The sequence below is a fragment of the Macaca nemestrina genome, chromosome 13 (genome assembly GCF_043159975.1).
Source record: "Macaca nemestrina isolate mMacNem1 chromosome 13, mMacNem.hap1, whole genome shotgun sequence".
In the NCBI taxonomy this organism is placed as follows: domain Eukaryota; kingdom Metazoa; phylum Chordata; class Mammalia; order Primates; family Cercopithecidae; genus Macaca; species Macaca nemestrina.
In genome coordinates, this window is record NC_092137.1 from 120,038,729 (window position 1) to 120,062,334 (window position 23,606).

Sequence of the window (23,606 nt, forward strand, 5' to 3'; positions counted from 1 at the left end):
ATTGGACAGGCAAGTATGAGGACCAAGGCCCTTGGCCCCCTAAAGTTTCACTAAAAATCACTGACTGAAGCAGACTGATTAATAGAAGAAAAGGCATAGCTATTTATTTATCATGTATACATGCAAGCCTTCCAAATGAAGACCCAGCTTCTCCGTGAGGTTACAGAAAGAATGGAGGATTGGATCCTGGTGAAACAGGTGATGAGAAGGAGGAGAAGAGGAATTCTGTGGAGGGGATTGCTGCAGAGAATGAATGACTCCAGTAACAGAGATTAACTTGTAGATAGTTCTCTTTGGAATCTGAACAGCCCTTGGAGACATCAGGATACTTGGAAAAGGATCTTCTCAGGTGTGCTTACATCTTGGTCTCCTTTCCTGCAATAAATAATGACAACAGGGAGGGAAAAAGAATAATTCTTCTCCTTGGTGGGTCTGGATGTTAGGTGGGTAAAGGAACTCCAGATTCCGTGGGAGAGACAGTGTGGGTGGGGGAGTCAGAGAGATCCCAGTTTAGCATGTCAAAACACCATCTTTGGGGAATATTGATATCTGAGCCCCAACACAGCTATCTATTTCTGCCACGAAAATGCTTATTAAACAAAATATAACAAATACCCACTGGGGAGCTCCTTTCTCTGTTGATCCACTTGACTATAAAATACCAAAGACGGCTACAATAAAATGCTGAGATGGGATCATTCCCTTGACCCCCTCTCGGGACTTGCGATAGGGGTGTGGCTCATTAACTCAGCCTCCCCATGCTCAATCCTCTTGCAAGAGGGAGCAAGCGAGTGAGCAAGTGTGGGAACCAGAGTGAACCAACGCTGGAACTGGCCGGTCGCTCCTCTCTGGTGGGAGCAGGCTCCGTGCAGGCCCTGCATCGGCGGCCAACCAAGGCTCTTTGAGTTCTGCCGTCCTGGGACAGCCAAGCGCCAACCAGCTCAGTGGAGGGTTAGGGTGGCAGCCCTTGCCCTCTTGGCACCCAGGTTCTTGTCCGGCCTCCAGGAAGAATCAGGTCTCACGAATGGCTTGAAGGGCAGTGTCTGTGGAGGATTTTACTGGGCAATGGAAGGGGCTCTCAGCGGGATGGGGAGTTGGAAAGAAGATGGTGCCCAAAGAAGGTGATCTTTCCCTGAAGGCTGGCTGTTTCCAGCCAGGCCCCTCTCCAAAGCTGCACCGGCTGAAGTTAGCCATATCTATCCACAGTCTCTGATGTTCAGTTGCTTCTTTGCTTGCCATTCAATCGCTTGAATCCCTGACGCTTAGCAGCTTGTACCCCTGATGCTCAGCTGCTTGTCTCCTCACTGCTCAGCCGTGTGTATCCCCAGCACTCAGCCACTTGTGTTGCTCTGCCAGCTGAAGTCTTTTTATGGGCACAGGATGAGGCATGGAAGGCCAAAAAGGCATCATTTGGGTGGAAAAACAGGGTCAGCTGTTTTCACTTAGGGCCGCCGTTCCAGGCTTAAGGGTGGGGTTTAGTCGGGAGCCCAGTCCTTCTGTATCAACACCAAAGACTGCCATAATGGAAGTACCAAAAACCGCTATAGTAAAATACCAAAGACTGGATGGCTCATAACCGACATTTATTTCTCACAGTTCTAGAGGCTGGGAAGTCCAAGGTGCTGGCAGGTGCAGTGCTTGGTGACGGCCAGCTTCCTGGTTCAGACTTGGTTCAGGTTTTTGGTTTGTCCTCATATAATGGAAGAGGTAAGGGATCCACCCTCATGATCTAATCACCTCCCAAAGGCCCCATCACCTTGGGGGTTAGAATTTCAACACCAGAATTTGGTGGTACATTCAGACCATAGCACCTTCATATCTTTGAGACTCCATCAATATACAGTGGAACAAACTTCTATGCCATACCACCTAGTTTATAGGTTACATAACAGTGCATTTTCTAAAAAGTCAAGCTGTAAGTTTTACTTTACTTATGTCTTACTGAAAATGAGACCTTCGTCTTATTAGATATATTTCTTTTCTTAGACATTTTTATTTCATAAGGTCCTTTATAATTTAAAATCATATTTTTGAATGACATGAGGAAAAAGAAGCATGAATGTTCATGGTGTATGAGACCTTCATCTTAATGAGATATATTTCTTTTCTTAGACATTTTTATTTCATAATGCCCCTTACAATTTAAAATCATATTTTTGAATGACATGAAGAAAAAGAAGCACGAATGTTCGTGGTGTTTTTGAGGAGAAACGTTCAAGAGGTGCCGTTGGTAGGAAACCACATGGCCAGGGCGGGCTTTGAGTGCCAGGCTGAGGGGTTTGGAACTCTTCCTTTACAGAAAATCAACCGTCCCCGCTTCTCCTACCTCCCAATCCTTCCCTCCAATAGAGTCTAATGCCTTATTCCTGGATGCTCTGCGGCTTCTGGTTCCAGTTCCTGGTTTCTGTCCCTCACAGTGCCCAGATGTACTCCCTGTTTATGTTTAAGCGAGATTGCAAGGGCTTCCACAACACTTACCAGACAGCTGAGGTCATGAGGCTTAGTGCTAATGAAGAGACAGGAGAAATGAGACAAGATGCATGTACCCAAGGCTGCTGACAACAGGCAGCCAGATGGGAGTTGGCAGCTGAGTCAGAAGCGCACGGGGCAGGGGGAGAGACAGGCGGGGAGCAAAGGCTGAGTCTGAGATTTGAGCCTCAGTCATGTGTGAGCAAGAGGATGCTGTACCCAGAATGGAGAAGTTGGGGGGAGAAGATGTATTTTGGAGAAAGATGATGAGTTTGGTTTCAAGAGGGAAAGCACTTCTCATTTACTGAGAGAGAGCCCACTCCGGGCTGGTTCTATGTTACACACTCTACAGTGTGGGACAATCAAATAAAGTTGCAGCAAGCGGCGGTGATTCAGGATGGTGGCATGAGGGCAGGGGCGGGCGTGGAGGCCTGCCGGGGTAGACAGGATGAGTACACTCACAGAGAAAGAGGGCACGGGGGCCTCGGGCTGAGGACCTGACCTCCAGCTCCATCTCCATGGCATCTCCAGTGGGCATAGAGTGCCCAGGAAACACGGAAGATGCAGCAGCCTCAACACCAGGAGTGGGCGGGTGGCTCACACCTGTAATCCAAGTGCTTTGGGAGGCCGAGGTGGGAGGATTGCTTGAGCCCAGGAGTTTGAGACCAGCATGAGCAACGTAGGGAGACCCCCATCTCTACAAAAAATAAAAAACAATTAGCCAAGTGTGGCGGTGCATGCCTGTAGTCCCACCTTCCGGAGAGCGGAGGCAGGAGGATCACTTGAGCCCAGAACTTTGAGACTGCAGTGAGCTATGACGGCACCACTGCCCTCCAGCCTGGGTGACAGACAAAAAACAAAACTCAGCCACAAAAAACAAAACTAGGTGGGGCACAGCCCAGCAAAGTCTCGTTTCTCCTGTCTTCTTCTAAAATACCAAAGACTGGATGGCTTAGCACAGCCTAGCACCAGCAGAAAGGATTTCACAAGGGACCCAGCAGAGCTCAAGGCTGCTGAGTGGGGTGGGAAATCCAAACAGAGAAGAGCATCAGCCTGGGGAGCTCATAGGTTCTGGGAAAAGCGATCCTCCCTCCCACCCACGTTTTGGGGTACTCCACACAGGAGGTTTTTCGTTCCTACCGACATCTATTTTTCTTTTTACAAAGTTAAAATTGTGCTTTACACATTGCAAACTGCTTTTGTTAAACCGAGCATGCTGCTATCTCTACGGCGTCTGGACAGGTCTGGTCTAAGGCAGAGACACCAAGGGAGGCAAGACAGCCGCACGGGCCCGAGGCTGCCAAGCACAGTGCGGGGCGCCACCTTCCTGGGCTGACCGGGGCCACTTCCTGCCCTGGCCCCTCCCTGCCACCAGCACCCTTTCCCATTCATCACCTGTTCCATCTTAAAGAGTGAACACTTCTGGAAAGGAAGGGGGGTTACATTAAGACGCACAAAAGCGCACAGTCATGAAAACCAGAGACAAGGGCTGAAGATAAGGAAACAGGCCCAGTTTCCAGCATTCCCTTCTGTGGCTGCTCCAGAATTTCCCTGTGTTCATCAGTTCCCAATCCCATTCCCATCTGCCTTACCCTGGCTTTAAAAGCAAGCTTTTTCACAAACTATCAAACCTAAAGGGACCCAGGTTTCAAGCAGCTCCCCTAGAACGTTCAATCCAAATGGAAAAGAATTCGTGCCACAAACACAACAGCCCTGCCAGGTGGCTGAGGTCATATTTATTTTACAGATGCATTCAGTTGGTGGTTGGGATAAACAAAAACATAAAATGAAATAAAAGTATCTTACAGATGCAAAACTGGGCTTCTACAATCCCGTAATATTAATAGCTGATATAGCATATAATGTGTAACATTAATATGCAACACATATATTCATAAAGTACAGTCATGTACCTCATAATGACATTTCAGTCAAGGATGGTCCACATAGACAATGAGGGTCCCAAAAGATTACAATGGAACTGAAAAATTTCTATTGCCTAGTGACATCATAGCCATCGTAATGTCATAGAACAATTATGTTTTGTTTTTATAAATTTGGTGTAGCCTAAGTGTATAGTTTTATTTGTTGTTGTTGTTGTTGTTTCTTTTTGTTTTTTTGAGATAGAGTCTCACTCTGTCGCCCAGGCTGGAGTGCAGTGGCGCAATCTCGGCTCACTGCAACTTCTGCCTTCCAGGCTCAAGAGATTCTCCTGCCTTAGCCTCCCGAGTAGCTGGGACTACAGGCATGCGCCACCATGCTGAGCTAATTTTTTGTATTTTTGGTAGAGATGCGGTTTCACCATGTTGCCCAGGCTGGTCTCGGACTCCTGACCTCAGGTGATCCTCCTGCCTCAGCCTCCCAAAGTGCTGGGATTACAGGCGTGAGCCACTGTGCCCAGCCGGTGTATAGTGTTTTTAAAGTGTACAGTGGTGTGCAGTAATGTCCTAGGCCTTCACATTCACTCACCACTCACTCACTGACTCACCCAGAGCAGCTTCCGGGCCTTCCCTATACAAGTGGATATTTTTGGTAAGTGGCCTATACAGGTATACCATTTTATATCCTTTATACTGTAATTTTCCTGTACTTTTTCTACATTTAGATATGTTTAGACACACACATACTTAACATTATGCTACAACCGCTTACAGTATTCACTGCAGTGACTTGCTGTCCAGGTTTGTAACCTAGGAGCAATGGGCCATACCACAGAGCCCAGGTGTGTAGTAGGCTCTGCCATCTAGGTTTGTGGACGCAAACTCTATAACGTTCACACAGTGATGAAATCACCTAATGATGCCTTTCTCAGAATGTGTCCCTGTCACTAAATGAGACATAACTGTATATACCATATATTCATTTATATATAACACAGATATTGAATGGAAAGTTTAGGATTCAAGCCGAGTGCGGTGGCTCACGCCTGTAATCCCAGCACTCTGGGAGGCCGAGGCGGGCGGATCATGAGGTCAGGAGATCGAGACCATCCTGGCTGACATGGTGAAACCCCGTCTCTACTAAAGAATATAAAAAGTTAGCCGGGTGTGGTGGTGGCGCCTGTAGTCCCAGCTAATCAGGAGGCTGAGGCAGGAGAATGGCGTGAACCCGGGAGGTAGGGCTTGCAGTGAGCCAATATCGCACCACTTCACTCCAGCCTGGGCGACAGAGCGAGACTCCGTCTCAAAAAAAAAAAAAAAAAGACAGGAAGTTTAGGATTCGGGCTAGCTGGAAAGATCCTACCTGGCCAGGTGCAGTGGCGCACGCCCGTAATCCTAACACTTTGGGAGGCTAAAGTGGGCAGATCACTTGAGCCCAGGAGTTTGAGACCAGCCTAGGAAACATAGTGAGACCCTGTCTCTATAAAACATTTAAAAAAAATTAGCTGAGCCTGGTTGCCTGTGGTCCCAGCTACTTGGGAGGCTGAGGTGGGAGGCTCACTTGAGCCCAGGAGGTCAAGGCTGCAGTGCGCCATGATTTTGCCACTGCAGTCCAGATTGTGTGATGAAGAAAGACTCCGTGCCAAGGGGGAAAAAGAAATCCTATCCATTGGTTACATTAAAGACAACAATAAGTGAGAGGGTTTCACGGAGATTGGAAGCTGAGGCCCACACGCTAGATATGGCCAGAAAACGTGTTCTGTGTAGTCCCTCAACTACTTTAAACTGGGAAAATTAACATTAGGCTCAGAACTTCAATTGCTTCTGAAAAAAGCAGATGCGACTACTCTGGGCTTCCATCCCAGGAGGTGAGAATTTGGCCGGAGCTGTGTAGCAGCTGCTCATCCATCACTCACCTCCACAACTCCCTACTGCCTGACTGACCTGGGAACTAAACTGAGTTGTCATTTGCCATTGTGATCAAGCTGGCAATGTCCTTACCCCAGCTCTCCTCGCTTGTCTTGATGACCTGTCTGCACCCACAGGCCTTTATCAACCTTGATGAAATGCAACGTGCTTTCCAGGAGCCTTCATTCTTGAACAACTGGAAAATCTTCCACTGAAGTAACAAAGCCGTAAACAAAATGCTAAGGGTCAGACATCAGTGAATCCTCAAGGAAACTAATTTTTTTCTGGGGTTGCCCTAGTGTTCCTAATCGAATCCATGTAAATAACTGCCTATTCAGCATACTCTAAAATTCAACCCAAAAACTAGGCATATTTTTGATGTGGAAAGTAAATGTGTTTGTATTCTCTTTAAGTCATTTAACTTAAGGCAAATGCAGAAGGTGATCCTTGGATAGTAAAAACTTCTCCTTCTCCTGCTTACAAGGTTCAGAACCACCCAAAAAGCTGTAACAGTTTTGGGAGAGGTGGTTATTTTGCAAAATGTGCTTTTTGTTTCTTGGCCTATGTGTAGGGCCATTTAGGGAGAAGCCATGTTTGCACAGTAAGTTTTTGTGTGTGTGTGTAAAGTTGTTTTTGCAAAAGACACACGTTCAGTGTTTTCACATTACTGCATCCCTGTTGACAACAAGATGAAATGTCATTAAAAGGTGAAGGTTACCAACTGCAACTGACAAGCTGGGAGCTTCGATGTTGAAGTGGACAAATCTTAAAAAAGACTAGTATGAACGTCGCACGGTTCAAGTTACTGCTACGGACAGCGTCTTTTTCTTCTGCAAGATTCAAGAAGATTCTACTGAAGCTATTTTTCCTCTTCCCTGGCAGATGAAGGGGAGATCTGGGGAACTACTTTTCCTCTCCATTTCTCCTTTGATCATTCACTCATGTACAGATACATTAGTTAATTTTAAAACATTAATTAGGCACTAATGGGTCAGGCCTCATCAACACTTTGTTCTGGGCATAGATAGCGTAAGACACCGGAGGAGAGGAAAAGGAAATGAGTCGTGTGAAATGGCTGAAAAGTAACATGCAAATTCCGAGCCACCTCTCAGTAGAGGCCTGACATGGGCTGTAGCCTGTGGGCAGGCCCGTGCCATGCAGCCCGCACCCTGGACTGGGCCCTAGGCGCAGCCTCACCTCAGCTGCTTCCTTCCTCCCTCACTGCACCCATCTCCCTGTCTCCTCCACCTTCAGGCCCTTTGGGTGCAGTGGAAAAACTTGGGACATTGAGTTCCAGTCTCTGCTGGTTCTTAGCCACGACGTGACCTTGGCCAGGTCACTCTACTGGCCTGGATGGTGGTTTCTTTTTATGTGAAAAAAGGCACTTGACTCTAGATGCTTTCAGATCCCTCCTGTGTCTGAGTCCTAAATCATAGGCTTATGGTGCTGGTAGATTTTTCAGCTCTGATGTTGAATTTAGTTCGTGGCACTCTCTAAAAGGAGCTGGCATATTAAAAAATTAATATTGAAAGCTTTCTACAATTTCGTTTAGTTTCTGTAAAGCTCCTAGAACTCCTTTTATACTTTTTTTGAGACAGGGTCTTGCTCTGTTGCCCAGGGTGGAGTGCAGTGGCGTGATCATGGCTCACTGCAGCTTTGACCTCCTAGGCTCAAGCAATCCTCCCACCTCAACCTCCCAAGTAGCTGAGACCACAGGCTCATGCCACCATGCCTGGCTAATTTTAAATTTTTTTGTAGGAGTGGGGTCTCACTACGTTGCCCAGGCTGATCTTGAACCCCTGGGCTCAAGCAATCTGCCTCCCTAGGCCTCCCAAAGGGCTGGGATTACAGATGTGAGCCACCATGCCCTGCCTTCCTTTCTACCTTTGCAGTGGTTGGAGGGTGGCCAGCATCTTAATTAAGTGCATAGACTTCAGCACATTTCCTGGGCTGACTCCCAGCTCAGCTACTTCCTAGTTGTGTGAACTTCAGTAAGTTATTTAATTTCTCTTGCCTCATTTTCCTCACCTATAAAACAGGCAAAATGAGAGTCCCAACTTCTCAGGGCTGTAGGGAAGATCAAATTAATTAATATGTATTAATATTCTTAGTGTGATGCCTGGTAGAGTATACATGCTTTGGAAATACTAGCTGCTTTTACTATTATTTCATTCTTATCTATAATTATAGAAAAATAGCAGAGGTGTCAAGAGTGGTTAGGAATACTAAGCTGGCCAAGACAAAGGGATGCTCAGTGGGATGTAGCCAGTTATGGGGAAGACCATGATTTACGATTTATCCATTAGACCCCTTTTTCTTTTCTTTCTTTTTTTTTTTTTTTTTGGCAAAGTCTTTCTCTGGCATCCAGGCTGGAGTTGGAGTGCAGTGGCACGATCACAGTTCACTGCAGCCTCTACCTTCTGGGCTCAAGCAGGGCTCCTCCACCTCAGCCTCCCAAGTATCTGGAACCACAGGTATGTGCCACCACGCCCAGCTAATATTTTTCATTTTATGTAAAGTTGGGGGTCTCCCTATATTTCCCAAACTGGTCTGGAACTCTTGGGCTCAAGTGATCCTCCTGCCTCAGGTTCCCAAAGTGCTGGGCTTACAGGCACGAGTCACTGTGCCCAGCCCCAGCGTTTCTTAAAAACAAAACCAGAGAGCCTTAGTCCTCCCTGCAAATGCATAGCCCAAGCCCATCCCCACACATTCAACCTTGACAAACGGCCATGTGGCCTTTAGCCAATACTGTTCCACTGAAATGACTCTCAGGGAAGTGACCAGTGGCCGAGTTGGTAAACGCCATGGCTTCTGCTCAGCCATCATCTCTCTCCATCTTGCTGGTGCCCGCTGATTCCCTCAAGTTCTGGGGCTCACTGCCCACTCCTGCCAGAGGGCAGCATCCCCGTGTCTCTTACCAACACAGATTCAGCAGAGCCAGCACTGAAGTAGCCGAGCTCCCAAGCATCTTCGCCTCAATCCCTGCTCTGGCTTGGAATCTACCATCAGCCCCACCTGCGCTCCCAACCGCAGTGCCTCCGGTGGCCTCCTCCTCTCACCATCCTCTCAGCAGCCCCAAGTCAGGACTGATTCGCTCTTGCTCAGAGGACCCACCCTTCCTCCCCTGCCCACTGTTCGTGCTGTCGCCAGGAAGATCTCCTGACCCAGCTCTGACCAAGTTACACTAAAACATGCCCCCTGCCACCACCGCATCCATTAAAGGCAGGCCACACTTTCTATGCTTGTGCTTGTGCTTCCCACCTCCCCCCTCAAAAAAACAAAACAAACTGAGCCCAATCCCAGCCTTTCTGTTTTTATTAGAAAAATCTGGCATATAAACCTCGTTTCTTGCATATCTACCTGCCCTTACCGTTCACCCCAGACACAATGAAGAGCCGTGTTCAGCTGTGGGCACCACACAGTGTCGGTGCCCGGCACAAGGAAGGCACTCAGAAAATATTTAACAGGAAAGGAATATGATGTATAATCAAATAGTGACTATGGGAAGTACTAAAATCTATGAGGAAAAAGCTTCCCAAATATTTGTTCTTCTCTGCAGAGGCCGAGGTGATGGTTTTTCCTTTAGTGCTTAGAAGATGAAGAAATTGGCGTATGTACTTTCATTGCAAGATTGAAGCTTCCATTTGAAATGAGAAATTATTTCAGGTTGCTGGACAGAGGATACTTTCATAATTATGAAAACATTTGAGAGATACTCGAGTGGAATGTCCTTTTATAGGAGGACGATGAAACAGTAACACAGACCATTAGATGATGGGGGGAGCTAATGTTCTTTTTTTTACTCTTATCAGATTTTTCTAATAAAAACCCAATTCTCATTTAAGGACAGTTCTTTTGGGTACTTTCCCAATACAATTCCAATTTATTTTTCCATTAGCTGGGAGCAGCTTTTATATATTTTTTCATTAATTCACATCTGGCTGGAAGTTTCAGAGTCCAACTCTTCAATACTTCTTAATATCACCTTCTTTGTTAATGCTGAATGGCAACATAAATGTGGCCAGTGAGATAGGATTCAGGTTAGAAAATTAGAAAAATGATTAAAACATAGTATCACACAGGTAGTGCCAGTGAATTCTGAAATTAGTAGTGCCAGTGAATTCTGAAATTAAAGAGGATTTGTGTGATTTTGGTCATTTGGTAGTATTTTGGCTTTTGGTAAAATAAATGGAACAGAAAAATTAGAATCATGATTACTAGAAGGAGATCATTTTTGTCCTCTACATGATGATTTTAGAATTTGTATGGAAAAGTCAGTCACGCATTTATCCTTACTGGATCTCTTGCTGCCTTCATGAGATCTGGAAGTTTGTTTATTCAAACTTCCATCCATGCCCAGTTGTCTTAAACGAAAATAAGTATAATTACCTACTACTTTCTTCAACTCAGAGTGACAGGAGAAGGAATAACAGAGCCTATAACATAAACCATGGATAATGTGAAAAGCACATGTATGTCTTTTATTCTAGAATGTTTGATTGTTTGCATTTGAATTCACATATGTGATATTGTTAAGTGGTCACAGTCCTTCATAAAAAACAAGAGTCTTGTTTTGAGGATGTGACACTCCTCCTCAACTCCCTGGCCCCTCTGCTCTGCCCTGTCCACGGTGTTATATGATGGTAAGTCCAGACAAGCAGGAATCCAAGCAGGAAGGTCCTGCAGCCTCATGGCTGAATTCCAGTCTGTCCATCCTTCCCGCCAGCAGTGGACACTCTCACTGTCCCACAGAAACTGCCTCCCTGGTGTCTCATCCCCTCAGTTGGCTTCTCCGTCTCTGCTACTTCTGCCTGTTCACTGACTCACGCATTCTCCCTCCACTTTCCTCTCTGCCTTTTGGCTTCCTCTTGGTTTACTCCTGGCTCCTGCCTGCTCCATCTTCTGTGTTTCTGCTTCTACCTTGGATGAGGTAGAATGAGACTGCATGCCTCTATGTAAAAGGCCTTCCAAGAAGAGATTTGAAGAGTTCTTTTGGTCTCAGTCCCTGAAATCATCCCTGTGGGGCAGGGCCCAAGTGCTAGGGCCCTGGGTTCCAGCTAGCCCTCTTTGTGCTAGCATCCCATTTGTGTGAATCAAACTTCTGATTGCCTGTTTGTGTATCATTCAGTTAGTATCAGGAAAATGATACTCAATAAATGTGCTTGTCTTGTGTGCAAAAGCTTCAGCTAACACGGAGTCCTTATGAAGAAGACCAGCAGGACAAAGGTGTTCGGTGATACAGCAACGGTTCAATTGCTGGAGGAAGTCAACACTGAGGAAAGCCTACGGGCTGGCTGGAAGATGGCCCAAGGCTATGAGCCATGCTGGGGGCCCGGAGGAGAAGGAATGGAAGTGCTCCTGGCTCAAGACTTGAGTTCCTCTAGAGTGAGGGCTGTGGGGTGTAACTCAACTGTGTGTTCAGCTTTCTTGCACCTCTCTTAACTTTGTTCTCTTGCTCCCTCACCTGGGAAGACCCTGCTGACATCCCCCTCATCTCCAGGATAAGATATGAATGTTGCTCTTCCATCCCATTCTGTACAGAACCAGAGGCAACTTACTTCCATAACATGTATCTTTAATAAGCATTTGTTAAGTACACAAAACAAATGGCTGGCAAAAAGTTTTTAAGGAATTTTTGAGGCCGGGCACAGTGGCTCACGCCTGCAATTCCAGCACTTTGGGAGGCTGAGGCAGGTGGATTGCTTGAGCTCAGGAATTTCAGACCAGCCTGGGCAACATGGTGAAACCTCGTCACTACTAAAATGTAAAATAAAAATTAGCCAGGTATGGTGGCAAGCATCTGTAGTCTCAGCTCCTTGGTGGGGCAGGAGGATCGCTTGAGCCCAGGAAGTTGAGGTTGCACTGAGGCCCGATTGTGCCACTGCACTCCAGCCTGGGTGACTGAGCGAGACCCTGTTTCAAAAAAAGAAAAAGAAGGCCAGGCGCGGTGGCTCAAGCCTGTAATTCCAGCACTTTGGGAGGCCGAGACGGGCGGATCACGAGGTCAGGAGATCGAGACCATCCTGGCTAACACGGTGAAACCCCGTCTCTACTAAAAATAAAAAAAAAACAAAAAACAAAAAAAACTAGCCGGGCGACATGGCGGGCGCCTATACTCCCAGCTACTCGGGAGGCTGAGGCAGGAGAATGGCGTAAACCCAGGAGGCGGAGCTTGCAGTGAGCTGAGATCCGGCCACTGCACTCCAGCCTGGGCGGCAGAGCGAGACTCCGTCTCAAAAAAAAAAAAAAAAAAAAAGAAAAGAAAAGAAAAAGAATTTGTTAAAATTAGGTTTTCAGTGTTACAGTGCACTTTGTGGATATGATCTTGGAATGTGTTATTGATGCTTCCATGAATGAATATTTTATTTTTGGAAGGCATTGTTGATTTTTGATTTCTTATGCTGTCTCTGTCTTCCCAGAGAGATGCTTCCCTTATATAGATGCTGACTTGAACAAGTCTATTGAATGGAGGCTTCAGAATTCCAGAAGGTTCTTTTCTCTAAAGAGACACCTTAGTTTTTACTATAGTCCATTTCTGAAGCAACATGGCATTTTCAATTGCCTCTGAGACACTAATACTAGCACATTTGGTCATGTATTGAAGACAGGTCTCTTTCCCTGCTCTCCTTTATCCCATCTTAAGCCTTATGAATTTAATCCTAGACCAATGTACAATTTCAGGTAGGAAGCAAAACCAAGGCAAGGAGCAAATATTTACTAAGGGTCTCTAGTAGAGGTATGTAGACTGGGTATATCGTAGCAGCTCAGGATTTTTTTTTTTTTTTTTTTTTTTTTTTGAGGCAGTCTCTCTCTGTCACCTAGGCTAGAGTGTAATGGCACGATCTCAGCTCACTGCAACTGCCACCTCCCGGGTTCAAGTGATTCTCCTGCCAAAGCCTCCTGAGTAGCTGGGATTATAGGCACCTGCCATCATGCCCAGCTAATTTTTGTATTTTTGTAGAGACAGGGTTTCACCATGTTGGCCAGGCTGGTCTTGAACTCCTGACCTCTGCCTCAGCCTCCCAAAGTGCTGGGATTACAGGTGTGAGCCACCATGCCCGGCCCATCAATAAATATTTTTTTGATGATCACAAGACCCATTGTTTTTTTCATTCAGGTGAAAATATTACACAGCAACTCCCTAGCTGCTGTCAGTGACATCAGACTTCCTCTGCTCAATTTGTCCTTTTTTCAGACTCATCTTTGAATATTTTTGTTATATGTTGCTTCTCCGTTCAGAAATGTTCAGTGCTTTCCTCTTATCCAAGCCTGAGGCGCAAACCCTACTGCACAGCTTCCATGGTGTGACACATTTCCCATGATGCCTCTGTTCACACCGTCCGTCTTGGTCAGGCTATCCTGCCCAGGTGCCAGGAACACTAAGTGTGCACCACCCTGTTTGTGACCTTGCAGGTGTGATCCTTCTGTTATCATGTGTATTTCCTTTTTCTCTGCACATGTCCAAATCCGACATCTGTTCTTCAAGGCTCTGATCAAGTCTGTTCTCTCCCACAAAGTCCTCCTCCATTCTATCAATGACCATTTGCAGAATGGCTCCCAGGTGCCTGGGATATATTGATGACTAAGACAGTCTCTGCCCTCAAGAGCTGGGTGAATGAGGCAAATACATTAGCAGATGATGACAGTGGTGCTGCCAAGCCTTTTTCACTTAATAAAACACAGAGAAAATGAAAATATTCACCATGGCACCCTGGGCTGCTTGTAGCTGGCTCCAGGTCCCACTCAGCACCCAGACACTCCAAAGGCTGAGAAGCTCTCAGGCTTGCCTTCCTCTAACCTACTTGTGGCAGACCGGCTTGGGAACTCAGAGTGAGTGAGGCTACATGCTCTGATAGGAGTAGGGACAGTGCAGCTGGTGCCTTTCCCAGGCATGTGGGTAAGGGGAGGCTTCCTAGGCAGGTGGCTTCCAGCTGAGTCTTGAAGGATGTTAGCTAGCCAAGGAGGCAGTGGGATGGACATGGGAGTGGGTCTGCCAGAGGCAGCTGCGTGCCTCACGGTATGGAAGGGGGAATGGCTCAGCTTGAGGGCCAGAGGTTAGAGGCGAGCAGGCATGAGAAGAGGCGGGTCTTGGGTGTTCCTCCAACCAGAGTGTGAACTCCCTGAGGGCCAAGACCACATTTTACAATTCTATGTCTTTCAGACAGCTGATCACGTGATGGGGGGTCAACACAGAGGCATTGTTTGATAGAGCAGTCTCTCTTTACCAGTGACACTGTCCTGATGGCTGCCGTGAGACACATGAACAGTCTCTTAAGAACAATGTAAATAAGAGAGGTATAAATCCCACTTGACCTGAAAGATCTGAGAGGCTTATAGTTCTTGATTCTCTCATGTTTCCAGGTCTAGCTTCTGGTTTGGCTTGAAATGATGCCTAATATGTTTTTGTTTTTTTGAGACAGAATTTTGCTCTTGTTGCCCAGGCTGGAGTGCAATGGTGCCATCTTGGCTCACTGCAGCTTCCACCTCCCAGGTTCAAACGATTCTCTTGACTCAGCCTCCTGAGTAGCTGGGATTACAGGCGCGTGCCACCACGCCCAGTTAATTATGTCTTTTTAGTAGAGATGGGGTTTCACCATGTTGGCCAGGCTGTTCTCAAACTCCTGACCTCAAGTGACCTGCCTGCCTTAGCCTCCCAAAGTGCTGGGATTACAGGCATGGGCCACTGTGCCTGGCTCCCTCCACCTTTTTTTCTTGACTGGACTCTGGCTTGTAGGGATATGGTCAGTTGCCCTAAAAGAGGATAAAGAAACATCCGAGGCCATGACAAGGTAGCATAGACTCTGTTGTCCAGATACCCGTAACTCCAACAATTGGCAGTCATGGTACTGGACGTCTGATGTGAATCAAGATTTTTATTCTCTTTGAAACGTATTGATAGAGTAGCACAGCTGAATTGCTCGAATTGGTTTTATGCATGGGTGGATTTCAGATACAGGGCTATTCATCCAGTATCTTTTACAAGTACCAAATTTATAAAAGAAGAAAAAGAAAAGAAAAAAAATCTCCAAAGCTCTGTAATTGTCTGGCACACAATTCTCTTCCACTGTGTCTTCTGAGTATACATCGAATATAATGAAAATAAGTGAGTCAGCTTGAACGGTGTAGCTACATCCCTTACACGGTAGGGGTGATCCCTTCAAGCTTTCTAAACCATCTTGACAGAGACTTTTGCTGCCACTCTGCATTGTGGTTTGTTCTAACAATGCATGCAGGGGAGACTGTCCCCCACTAAGACAGGTTGGATCCTCTTAGAGTTTTCTGTAAAAATTTTAGGAATGCCTTGTGTACATTATGTAAATACCAACAGCCACAACACTTAAGCATGGTAAAGACTTACAATTTCATAATTATGTAGCCACACAACCTGACATTTGTATGAGTCACTTGATAGATCTTCCCCAGGGGTGTGAAAGTGAAATAGAAGAGGTATCTTTCAAGGGTTCTCTCTTTGAGCAAAGGTTTTGGGGGAAGAATAAAAATTTAAAAATAAGAATAATTTTGCTGGGCACAGTGGCTCACACCTGTAATCTCAGCATTCTGGGAGGCCAAGGTGGGCATACCACTTGAACTCAGGAGTTCAAGACAAGCCTGGGCAACGTGACAAAACCCCATCTTTACAAAAAATACAACAGTTAGCTGAGCATGGTGGTGTGTGCCTGTAGTCCCAGCTACTTGGGAGGCTGAGGCAAGAGAATCACTGAACCTGGGATGTGGAGATTGCAGTGAGCCGAGATCACACCACTGCACTCCAGCCTGGGTGATGGGAGTGAAACCCTGTCTCAAAATAAATAAATAAATAAATAAAATAAAATAAATAATAATAATTCAGTTCTGTTAGAAATCTAAGGTCTTTCATCTGGATGAAACTTAACATCCACCTAGAGTTGAATATTAAACACAGTATTTGCATTTTCTCTCCTTAATTTCTTGGGCCTCCCTGATTATACAACAGAAATAGTTTGTATGCTGTGTCTGAAACACTCTGCATCTAACAAAGAGTTAATAGATTCTATACTGTTCACCCTGGTCCAGTTTATCTAGTTTCTAGTGATTGAGTGTGCTGTTGATCGATTACAATTGAGAGTTCTCCTACCATTTGTGCATATACCATTTTAAAAAGCCAGGGAGGTCCGGGCGCAGTGGCTCACACCCGTAATCTCATCACTTTGGGAGGCCGAAGTAGGCAGATCACCTGAGGTCGGGAGTTTGAGACCAGCCTGACCAACATGGAGAAACCCCATCTCGACTAAAAGTACAAAATTAGCTGGACATGGTGGTGCATGCCTGTAATCCCAGCTACTTGGGAGGCTGAGGCAGGAGAATCGCTTGAACCCGGGAGGCAGAGGTTGCAGTGAGCCGAGACTGTGCCATTGCACTCCAGCCTGGGCAACAGGAGCACAACTCCATCTCAAAAAAACATGATAAATAAAAATAAAAAAATTTTAAAAGCCAGGGAGAGCCTCCTGATGTGATGATTCCTCTAGAAGGTCGGGGGAAGAATCTCACTAGAGCTAGTGGCCAAGAAGCCAGAAAACACAATCTTTATAAATATTCATAAATAATGCAAGCTTGATTGTTAATGCATGGAGGGGGCTGGGGTAGAAAAGAAAACTAGAGATTATGTGCTTGAATTCTTAGAAGCTGACTGCTATAGGCATGGCCCCGCCAACAGCCATTTACCATGAAAGAGATAAAAGGAAAAGATTCACTTCCTGTACTCTGCTTTTAGCACAGATATCACTTCCAGGAAGCCTTCCTTGCCCCGAGATGGCTCAATCCTATCGAGTGTCCCAGCACTGTGTGTCTGCAGCACTGTACTGTGGTTTAATTACTTAGCCACTTCTTTCACCGTGAGCACTCTGTGGTTAGATAACAGCTGCCTCTGTAATCATAGGCACTCAGAAAAAGTTTGTGGAACAGTGAAAATGTGTGTGGAAAGGAAAACAGCCTCAAGGTAGAAGCTTTGTTGGGGACAGACTATAAAATGGTCAAGTTCTGGCAGAACCTCTTGGGTACAATTCCACTGAGTATTCAATAAAGGCAGAAACAGAAACTGTAGAAGTAGAGAAGAAATAAAAAGGAAGTGATAGAGGAGGAGAATCATCATCCACAATATTAAAAAGAGAAAAAGACATGGAATGGGATTCAGTGGGGTTTGGATGGATTGTCTTTGATTATTAATTAACAGATACTATGGACTAGTTGGAAAATCCAAGATCATAAATTGTGCAAAGTTAACATGAATCATCCACCAATTCTCCCCTATACCTTGGAATCACATATTCTATAGCATTCCAGTTTCTTGGGACAACTCACTGAAACCCAGACTTTCCTGAGCTACAATGTATATGGTTTGAGATAAGTGTAACTGTATCCTCCAAAACCTGCCCTTTTGCTGCCAGTTGAAGCAGCAACAAAGTATCAAAAAAGTCTCCCAGTGAAAGCAGTTGTGTTTTTCCTGTATACTTTTCGTCTTCTGCTGTGTTTCCTCCACTACCCAGAGTCCAGGGGGAATTCCTGCTTTTTATCTGAGTAAGCCCATGGAGTCCATAACTGAAGCTTGTCCTTCCCCCCTTTCCTTTCTCCTCTGGCATATGCCTCTGCTTACAGAATGTCTGTAAATGCTTTCATTTCCTTCCTTCACTAAGAGAAAAAAACTGGAGAAGGTGGAGATAAACATCTTTTTTTTTTTTTTTGATGGAGTTTCACTCTTACTGGCCATGCTGGAGTGCAATGGTGCCATCTTGGCTCACTGCAACCTCCGCCTCCTGGGTTCAAGAGATTCTCCTGCCTCAGCCTCCCAAATAGCTGGGATGATAGGCATGCACCACCATGCCCAGCTAATTTTTCTATTTTTAGTAGAGACAGGGTTTCACCCTGTTGGTCAGGCTGGTCTTGGAGTCCTGGACTTCAGGTGATCTGCCTGCCCGCCTCAGCCTCCCAAAGTGCTGGGATTACAGGAGTAAGCCACCACCACACCTGGCTTTTTTTTTTTTTTTTTTTTTTTTTTTTTTTTGAGAGAGAGAGAGGGTCTCACTCTGTCACCCAGGCTACAGTGCAGTGGCATGATCATATTTCATTGCAGCCTGGAACTCCTGGGCTCAAGTGATCCTCCCGCCATAGCCTTCCCAGTAGCTGGGACTACAGGTGCATACACACCTGGCTAATTTTTAATTTTTATTTTTTTAAAGACATGGGTCTCACTATGTTTCCCAGGCCAGTCTCAAACTCCAGGGCTCAAGCAATCCTCCTACCTCTGCCTCCCAAAGTGCTGGGATTATGGGCATGAACCACTGTGCCCAGCTGGGAAATATATGTAAAAATATTCATCCACTCAACAAAATTTTGTAACTTGCTGAAGATGTGAGCAGAGAGGTAGTCTGGAGGGGTGATGTAGGGGCTCTGGAGTTAAACAGACCTGGATTTGAACTCTGATTCAAACATTTACTAATAGCCTAAATTACTGGTTGTATCTGTCAAATATCTTAATTTCTCAGGGCCTCAGTTTCTTCCTGAATAAAATAAGGATAACAGCTGCTGTTCCATTTGGTCTTTGGGGTAACTCATGAAAATGGCTTGGGGAGCATTCTCCATGATGTTATCAAATGGCAGTCCTTTCTTCCTCTGTAAGAAGTAGTGTGCTTGTCTGTCATTAAGAGCACCGTAACAGCAAGGCCTAGAATCATCTATTCCTAGGAGATATGTTAGGCAAGTTATAGCCAACAATGTATTAAAAGCTTTACCTTGGAATGGTCTCAGTCTTTACCTCTGTTTACACATCTGGTCATGAATCAAATTGCCAGCTTGCTACTTGGCAATGGCTTTGTCATGGAATACAGGAAACCTGGCTTTCAGGTCCCCAACGTGTGTGTCCATTTTCATGCTGCTGATAAAGACATACCCAAGAGTGGGCAATGTACAGAGGAGGTTCAATGGAGTTACAGTTCCACACGGCCGGCGAGGCCTCACAATCGTGGCGGAAGGCGAGGAGGAACAAGTCACTTCTTACATGAATGGCGGCAGGCAAAGAGAGAGAATCGGTGCAGCAAAACTCTCTTTTTAAAAACCATCAGATTTTGTGAGACGTATTCACTATCACGAGAACAGCACGGGAAAGACCCTCCCCATGATTCAATTACCTCCCACCAGGGTCCTCCCAGGACACATGGGAATTGTGGGATTTACAATTCGAGATGAGAGTTGGGTGAGGACACAGCCAAACTGGAAGTAGAGAGAAAACACCCGAAGTAGAGAGAAGAGCTGGCGTTGGATATCATGGCTGTGATCCCCTAAGTTGTGTCCACAGCGCTGGGCGGTGGACAGATCTTTTGGTATGGTTCTCCCCTAAAGGAGTAAGAGACCATGGCAGCAGGGATGTCACGTGTTTCTTCCTGAGGTTTTAAATTAGCCGTCATGGAGAAACCTCACCATGGGAAAGGTGATAACTCCATGCATGTTCTAGCTGATTATTAATTGTTGTTATCTTGAGATAAAAATAAAGGAATATATCGGAGGTGGGGAGGGGCCCCCGTTCTGACTGATGCCTTTTAGAGTTTTCAGTTATTGACATCACTGTTTTCTGAAAAGAATCTACTTATTCCTTTGGGAGCTTGATAGGAACAAGGCTGCCTTCTTGATCTTTGGCCCCTCAATTCCCTCACATGTCACCCGGGAGGATTGCTGTAAGGATTATTGCAGCAATAAAGTTAACACATCCCTTGTTTTTGAACCGTTACCTGCTACCTGCGGTGTGACCTTGGGCAAGTCCTTTCACCTCTCAGAGTTTCCTCTTATGAAAAATGGAGAATAACTCTAAAACATGAGATATGCAACGAACGATCTAACACCCATACCTGCTATACGGTTAAGGATTCAAAACAGGATGTGCCCAGGGGTAGTTACTGTTAGCACAAGTCCCAGGCATACTATGAAAAACAGGGGCAGACCACCCAGGCTTTCTACAAATGAGTCAATTTTTTGCCTTTGAAGTCAATCTCTGACCTTGTGAAACGGTGACAGATAAGGACATGGGGTTCGGGAGAACGGGGCATGGTGGAAAATCAGGGGCATCAGCACCCAACGATGTGCGCTGAAACCCTAGTTGTTGTTCTTCTTCCCCGTTGCTGAAGTCAGCCCTTCGGGCCGATTCGCGGGGTTCTCACCGGGAAGTTGGGGCTGTCGCGACCGTCCGCGGGGCCTCAGGAGCTCCTGCGGGGCTGGGCCCGGGGCCTGTCCCCGGGGAGGCCGCCCAGTTAGGGCGGTCGGGAGCAGGGCGCGCCGCTGGGAAGGGGCCGGGTCGAGGCAGGCTGGGAGCTGGGGCAGCCCGGGTGGTCCGGTCGCGCGCGAGGCGCAGGCCGAGGGCCTTTGTTGGCCGCCGGAGCGGCCCCTGCACGCGCCGGGAGGTTCCAGCCAGATGCGGCGGCGGGCGGCGGGGAGCAGGCCGGCGCCCAGACCGGGGACCCGAGACCGCGGCTCCGCTCCGGACCTCGCCGGGACCCCGCTGGCCGGGCCGGCCTCCCGAACGCTAAGCAGGCTGCGCGGCGGCGCCCCTAAGTGACAGTCGCGCGGGCCACTGGCGGGGCGCGGGGCGCGGGGCGCGGGGCCGGCGGCGGGCGGCCAATGGCTGGCGGGGTCGGGGCGGCCCGGCGGGGCGGGGCGGGCGCTCCAGCGGCGGAGGCGGAGCCGGTGGGGCGGGCGGGGCGGCCGGCAGCGCCAGCGGCAGCGGTGGCCACAGCAGCTCCGCCGGCAGCCGCGGGAGCACGGAGACGCCAGCGGCGGGTGAGGGGCTCGCGGCGGCAGCGGCGGCGCGCGGGGGCGGGAGGGGCGCGGGGCGGCTGCGCGGAGGGCGCGGGAGCGGGGGGCGGCGCCGGCGGCCCCGGGCTGCGGGAGATCCACCTGCTGGTAACGGAGCCGACTGCGCCGCGGCCCGGCCGGAGCTCTGTGCGGGGAGCTGTCGGCGCCTCTGGGCGCGGGGCCGGCTCGGGGCGCGGCTGGGCCTCGGGGGCGGGCGGCGGGGCGCGGGCGGGGGCGTCCTCCCAGCGTCCCTGCCCCGCGCCGCGCACCCCTCGGGGCCGCGCGCCCTCCCTGCGGCCGGCCCGGCGCCTGGTGCGTCCCCGGCGTGGCGGGGCTCGGCGACTTTGGGGAAAAGTGGAGCAAAGTGCGGATCCGGGGGGTGCGGAAGGGGAGGGACAGCTGCCTGCGGGACCCGGGGGCTGCGCGGGAGTCGGCGCCTTCGCGGGGCCGCGGGGCAGGTGGGCGGGGGCCGGACGGTCCGGGGCGCAGGGGCAGGGGCTGCTCCCGGAGGGGACCGGCCGTGAAGCCTTCGCAGGGAATTGTCACACAAAGTGAAGGGCTGCGGGGCCCGCGTGGAAGAGCACCCCGCGTTTCCCCAGGCCTCAACTCCCTGCGTGTCGAGGAAGCCGCAGTAGGACCCTGAGGCTGGGTCTCGGGGACTCCGCCAAGTGTGCCAGGTGACATCTCGGAGGCGAGCTTTTCTGCACACCCGCCTTTATTCCTCGCAACGGTGCGTTTCTCTGGAGCGGTTTCGTTGCCTACATTCCGCATTGGAAAATAGAAGCAGTCACAATGTATGCTTGGAATGCTTTCCGTGTATTTTGCTGTTGTGCTTTTGCTGTTGGACGAATTATTTGATAAAAGAGAATGACAGAGTCGTTCGTTGGAACGTAGACTGTAAATTTAGAATGAAAATATGCGTTCTGTGGTTTATGTTTCTTTTTCTAAATGTTTAAAAAATAGTTTGATGAACAGGTTATCTTGACATAGATTTCCGTAACCCACACGTGTAAATCCGAAAACGCGCTGGACGATGACATTATGTAAGCTGTATTAAAGAAAACTGACTCGTTTATAAATGGCAAATAAATGAATTTTGCCATAATTGTGGTGTGTAAAGTTATATAGGCTTACGTCATGGATTTTATTGGTTCCGGGTATCAGGGATTATTGTGCCTTTCATTCTTAAGGCACCTCTCCCCTGTCAGTGGGATGCTGATTAAGGAATATGCCAAACGTTCAGCAAAGTGTTCTCAGCCATGCACTATATTGAGTATTTCAGAGAACACTTTAAAATAAGTAAAGGTTTTGTGTCCAGTAATAAAATGAAGACTGAAGGCCTTAAAGGATTGCTAACAAAACAGTCTGGTGTCTAAGTTGAAAGTTCCGTTCACCTTTGGGAGGGTGGAGAAATGACTAGCAATTTTAGCCACTACCTTTTTGTTGTTGTTAAAGATTCAAACGTGTTAGGTTATAGTCTCCGAGAATATTAAGGGGCTAGATTAAAATTTTTGCAAATGTGGACACTAATAAAAATGTGGGTCACCTGTGCCTTACAAGCCAGCCTGTGAATTATGTCTTATGATTGAAGAGTGAGTAGATCCTTGTTTTTTTCCTGTCCGAAGAGTTTCTTCACTTGTGCTGTGCAGTTAAACTTATTAGCTGGGAAACCTAATTAAAAATGTATGACTACATTCTTACTGAGTAAAACACTCATATTTTTCTTGCAAAACTTCAGGGCGTATTTGCTAGTAGAATTCATTGTAGGTATCTTCTTCAGAGTTTCATAACTTCCTGGATCCAGTATTTTTTAATTTTTTCATATATTAGGGGTAGTATATCAATAGTTTACTTTGGTTTCAGAGTTCATTTACTTTTACTTGTCTCTACGCATGTCTACGGATTTTTTTTTACGAGTTTTATTTGTATTTAGTAAAACTTAAAATATCCTTTACCATATGATGGGCTCTTTACCTCTCCCATTATGAATTGAGTGCTTACTCTAATAACTTGTATGGTTTTTAGATCTTTTACTAAAACAAAATTCTTTCTGAAGTGAAACAGGGCTAAGTAGATAGCAGCTGAAAGTTATAAGTATTTTAATATAATGCCACACAGGGATTAACGTTCCCAGTTATATAATTCATAGAATTATCACCCCTGTTTTTATAATCAGAATTCATTATTGGGTGCTTATTGATTTAAGACAATTAGAGGAGACTTGATATGAAGTTGTTTTTTTGTTTTTTGTTTTTTGTTTTGAGATGAGTCTTGCTCTGTCGCCCAGGCTGGAGTGCCGTGGCGTGATCTCAGCTCACTGCAACCTCTGCCTCCCAGGTTCAAGTAATTCTGCTGCCTCAGCCTCCCGAGTAAGCTGGGATTACATGGTGGCACCTGCCACCATGCCTGGCTAATTTTTGTATTTTTAGTAGAGACAGGGTTTTGTCATGGTGGCCAGGCTGGCCTTGAACTCCTGACCTCAGGTAATCTGCCTGCCTCGGCCTCCCAAAGTGCTGGGATTACAGGCATGAGCCA

General features: G+C 47.2%; 1 protein-coding gene across 2 annotated transcripts in view; it reads left to right on the forward strand.

The window, feature by feature from the left end:
* Positions 1–20,926: 20,926 nt before the first annotated feature.
* The window catches only part of LOC105490074 (alpha-1,3-mannosyl-glycoprotein 4-beta-N-acetylglucosaminyltransferase A), a 128,677-nt gene continuing 125,997 nt past the window's right edge, over positions 20,927–23,606 (forward strand). The window contains exon 1 of one of the 2 annotated variants that reach the window (XM_071077295.1): positions 20,927–21,056. The gene's annotated coding sequence lies outside the window, so the exon portion shown is untranslated. Of the gene's footprint in view, positions 21,057–21,597; positions 21,802–23,606 lie in introns of those variants that run through there. The other variant, XM_011755359.3, reaches the window with a different exon arrangement.